The following is a 5,671-nucleotide window of genomic DNA, read 5'->3' as shown; positions in this document are numbered from 1 at the left end:
GCAAGTCCTGGGTCTCAACTAGGATGAAGAATGCATGAGCCACTCTGTGGCCATGGGAATCGGTTGTTATCATGTGAACCCAGTTATACCTGTCATCATATACTGAAGAAAATACACAATACATCCATGAATAGCATACAAAATAGAATAACTACACTAAATGCACAATGCAGTCCACATACGGATTTGAATATACATCCCATGTTTAAATGATTCATTCAGAACAATTGTGGCCTCCCTGGTGCTCGATCTTTGTTCCTGGGAACGGACCAGATCCTTAGTGGCTCACAGTCTGGTGTGATCACGTGGACCCATTGGGCAGTTGGGCCTCCTAGGACCAAAGTTCAAATACCAGCACTGCCAAAATTCACCCTGATGTGAGAAGCAGTCATTGCACCAGTTTTCCTGTGCTGTGCAAGTCCTGGGTCTCAGCTAGGATGGAGAATGCATAGGCAACTTTATACTCATGGGAATAGGTTGTCATGCAGGTCACCACAGTTATATCTGTCATCCTATACTCAAGAAAATACACAATACATCAATGAAGAAGACACAAAATAAAGAGAATGACTACACTGAATGCAAGATGCTGCCCATCCATGTATGGAAATATAGATCCTCTGTTTAAATGATAAATTTATGACTATATTGGCGTCCACCAGGGCTTCATGTCAGGTCATGGGAATGGCCTACCTCCTTAGTGCCTCATAGGCTGGTGTGTTCACCATGACCCATTCACCAATTAGGCCTCCTAGGGCTTGAGTTCAAATTCCAGCACTGCCAAAAGATTCACCATAGATTTGAGAAGCTAATCGATCCATCCTCTCCTGTGAAAGTCCTGGGTCTTAGCAAGCATGGAAAATTCTATATAGACAACTCTATAGCCATTCAAATAGGTTGTTATCCATGTCAGCATAGTTATATCTATCACCATACTCAATAAAATACACAATACATCCATGAATAAGACACAAAATAAAAAGAAAAACTACACTGAATGCAAGATGCATACCACACTTGTAGGTAAAGAGAGATCCTATGTTTACAAAAGGCGGGCTTGTTATTTTGTCCAGTGCTGGGGCTTCATATCAGGCCCTGCACCAGGCCTGACATTCTATTCTTCAAGGATGGTGAGATTTCCCTTCCCCCAAAGTGCAAAAGAGCTACACAGACCTCAGTTCAAATCCCAGCATTGACAAAAGATTCATTCTGTTGTCAGAAGCCAGTCGTTAAACATGTTTTCCTCTCCTGTGTAAGTCCCAAAGCCAGTCGTTAAACATGTTTTCCTCTCCTGTGTAAGTCCCAGTCTTCCACTAGGATGTAGAATGCATAGGCAACCCTATACCTATAGGAACAGGTTGTCATCCATGTCAGCAGAGTTATATCTGTTACCTTACTCAGTAAAATACACAAAACTTACATAAGACAGAAAATAAGGAGAAAAAGTACTCCAAACGTAAGATGCTGTCCACACATATATGTAAATATAGATCCTATGTTTAAATTATTAATTTATGACTATCGTGGCCTACCCTGGGGATCAATGTCAGTTCCTGGGAATGGCCTAACACCTTTCTTGCTCACAGGCTGGTGTGGTCACCTTAAACTATTCACCAATTGGTCCTGCTAGGCCCTGAGTTCATATCCCAGCACTACCAACAATTGGATCATGCAGTAAGAAGCCAAGTGTGAAAATTTTTTCCTTTTCTCTGAGAGTCTTGGGTGTCAGGCATGATGGAGAACACGTCTACAAATTTAGATTAGATTCCATATGATAGGATGTCATAAATGTAATAAAGGGAAGGGGTTCCATCATAATAAAATCAATGGTAAATAAATGAATAAAACAAAAAGTACAAGGAACAACCACACCTAACCTGTATGGACTGAACATCCATAGGTAAGTACAAATCCTGTATTTACAATGTATATAAATAGTATGTTTTCCAAGGCTGGGGCTTGAAATTTGGCTTAGAGTACAGGCCTGACTTTCTTATCTTCAAGTACGGTGAGCTTCCCCTTCTTCCACAGTGCTGCAGATTTACCCAGACTCTGAGTTCAAATCCAAACCCTGGCAGAATAAACGGGGTGAATTGCAAGCCAGGAAGCTAATCTTTTTTAATTATTTTTTGCCCAGCAGGGGGCTTGAACTCAGGTTGTGATAACTCTGCCTCAGCTTTGATCACCCTATGCTGGGGTGTAGCCACTGGACCCACAGTAGATACTGGGATCCTAGACCCCAGGCCTTGTGTGGCAAAAATGTACAGAAAAAATGCAGCAAGATGGCCTTTTTATGTCTTCTTCCCTTGCACGGTTACCCTCCTAGGTCTGAATGACACTGTTGCAAAGGGTACTTCATCTTGGATTGCTGAAGGTTGTCAGACTATTGAGGAAGTCCTAGGTCCACATGGTAATGTAGGCCCTGATTTCGAATCCCAGTCCTGACACCAATCAATGGCAGGAGATACTAAGAGACTCGTTCCCATCCATGGGAATAACAAGGTAATATTATCAATGAGTTGATGGTGAATGACGCTCCTATAAAATTAGACAGCATCATTTCAGGAGACTGATATTATTTAATATTTATGAAGCATTAAAAGAATACTATTATTTACAGAATGCAATATTTTCAGAATATTGATTGATTTACTTAATAGTTTGTTAAGCATGAAAGCAATAACATTAATTACATGTAGCATTATAAATACCCAAGAATTGGTAGGAATGTAGTCTATATAACTGAATAATGTATAGACATATCTGGCACTCTATAAAGATATATATTTATTAGTGTACTACCATCGGCATGTCAATCTTTTTTTATTTTGTCAACCGCTGGAGCTCAATCTCAGGTACTCGGAACTGCCTGTCAGCTCAATTTGACACAGGATGGCAGGCTGACACTCACTCATTCATGAATTGGTCCTTGTAGGCTGTGAGTTCAGATGCCAGCACTCCCAAAAAATGAATTGTGTAGTAAGAAGCTGATGGTGACATATGTTTTCCTTTTCTTGTAAAGTCCTGGGTGTCAGGAAGGATGTGCAATACATATGCAAACCTATATCCTATGTAATCAATGGAATCACTGTTCTATGTGTCATAATAGTCAACAAAATGAGTAGTCAATACATGACTAAAACAAAAAATAAAATAAGTAACTACACTGAATGCAATATGGAATCAACATATACATATAAATATAAATCATATATTTAAAATGTACACAAATAGGATGTTTTCTAGTGGTGGGCATTGATTTCAGGCCCAAGGAACAGACTTGAATTTCTTGAATTCAAGGAGGCAAGCTTCTCCTTTCCACACAGTGCAACAGCAGGGTTACCTAGACCATGAGTTCAAATCCCAGTCCTGGCAGAAAAAAAAAAAGGCATCTCCATGCTATGTGATGCCCAATTCGTAGGTATTTCATTTGCACTCTATTTAATGAAGGTGAATGTTTAAATGCTTCATAAAGAATATTGACCAGTGTCCTATAATGTAATTGTGTATAATTTTATCCTCGAATCACTCAAGTACTGCCCATTTAACCATGACATACCTCACATTCCTTTGGTAATCATATGAATAGGAATGAGTTTCATAGGATCTCCTGCCATTTGTTGGTGGCAGGACTAGGATTCCAACTGTGGGCTCTAGCTCCTACCAATTAAACCTGAGGATAGGGAATTCACAGGCCTGTCCAAGAACATCAGCAAAACCAATGATTAGCCAGGCACCAGTGGCTTTCATCTGTCCTCCTTAAAACTTACAAGGCTGTGAAAGGAGGATCGTTGTCAAAGTCACCCTAGGCAGGAAAGTCCTTGAAACTCCTGTCCAACTTGTGCCAACAAAGCCAGAAGTAAAGCCATGTGGCTCCAGTGGTAGAGAACTAGCCTTGATCTAAAGCAACTCACAGATTGTGCCCAGATCCTGGGTTCAAGGTTTGGGAACAAACAGACATACACAGCAATCTGTGCAGCCATCCGGCTAAAGCAGGTAACCCTCTTGTCCCCAACTGGATTGGACAGAGTTCTCTGGGAAAGGGGCTGCCATCATTTTGACTCTGCCCATTCTGCCTGCATCACAGAATTCCAGCCACACCCCCATTGTTTCATGGTTCTTTCTGACCAATGGGATACAAGAATGGTGGCCACGCCCACATTCCATGCTGCCCAGTAGCACCATGATTCCCTGTGTTTGTTGACACCACTACCAGCAGTTAAGGAAGGTAGAGGTGGCTGAGTGGTGAGCAAGAGACTCGAGGCCTACAAGGAGAGGCCTTCCTCAGGCCCACCCTGTGTCTGCCTGAGTCCCGGCCCACTCCCCACCTTCCCCATGGAACAGCATTTCAAACCTGGTGCTGCGGGCTCAGACCCATGGTTTCCTCAGGCAATGGTGCAATGGTGTGCCATGAGCCAGTTTGCGGCCCAGGTCCTGGCTCCTCTGTCCTCTGCTCAGGGCCTGAGTGTCTGTAATGCCTCTGCCATTGCTGCTTGCCCCACCTGGAGCAGCTGCCAAAAGCTTCTGCCAACAACACATGTGAGTGGCTGCCACACAGCCCTGCACCCTGGGACCCCATATCTCCTCCCTCCGACCCCGACCCGCGCCTCTCCTCTGCGCCACCGTCTGGCCCACGCCCTGCCATAAATGTGCCTGAGGGGAGAGGGTGGGTGTTGACCTGAAGATCCTACCCCCATCCCCAGCGGCTAGTGTCCAAGGAAACGGGGAGATACAGGGTTGAGTGAGGAGTGGGCGCCACAGATCCCCTGGCCTGTAGCAGTGGGAGCCACACAGCCGCACATCTGCGCCCTTCCTCTCCATTATGAGAACCCGGTGGCTTTAATCAGAGGTGTAGAGCAGCATGTATACACCTGCCTTCTGGGGTCTTTTCCTTTTTTTCTGGGATAGGAGGTGTTGGATGCAGATGATAGACACCTTGCTGTGTGAGCCATTGTCTTCTGTGCTCGGTCAACCTTTCACCTGAAAACAGAGAGACAAAGACATAGAGAGAGAGACAGAGAGAGAGAGATCATCTTTTTCCTTGTACAGCCTGACTGTGCTCAGGTTTGTGATCAGTTGGCAAATTGCAGGAGCTGCATGGATTAAACTTCTGTCACCGGTCTGGATGTGTGTGTGTGTGTGTGTGTGTGTGTGTGTGTGTGTGTGTAGAAGTGGGTTGTAACAAGGAGGCCGAATGCTTTGCTAACTTCTACCTGCTAACTTTGGGGCATGTATGGGATTCACAGCTGAGGTCGAGGGCCTGGAAAGGTGAGAGTCTTGAAGGGGACACAGCACTGTTAAATTACAAGAACAAGGGATCTGTGTGCAATGGAGCTGTGTACTATTTTGACCTGGTTGGTGGCAGTGTGAGCTTTGTAGGACCTGGGAGTGTGGCCTGCAGGGGATGGCTTCCCAGAGGGACATAGAGCATGACCAACACTTAGTAAAAATATGAGTTCTGCTAGTATGAAGCGCAACAGCATAGGTCAGACTCTGGGTCTTCTCATCATGACGTCTGATGGGTGAGGTCAACCCTATTTTAACTCTTGAGCTGTGATCTTCAGATCTCAGCCTCCTGAGTACTTAGGATTATAGGCATGAGCCTCTGGCATTGGGACTCTGGTTCTTTTTGGTATATTAGGGTTTGACCTCAAGGCCTTAGGCTTGCCAG

The sequence above is a fragment of the Dipodomys spectabilis genome, unplaced genomic scaffold (genome assembly GCF_019054845.1).
Source record: "Dipodomys spectabilis isolate Male_0828 unplaced genomic scaffold, ASM1905484v1 ptg000683l, whole genome shotgun sequence".
In the NCBI taxonomy this organism is placed as follows: domain Eukaryota; kingdom Metazoa; phylum Chordata; class Mammalia; order Rodentia; family Heteromyidae; genus Dipodomys; species Dipodomys spectabilis.
Note: the sequence above shows the minus strand (reverse complement) of the source record.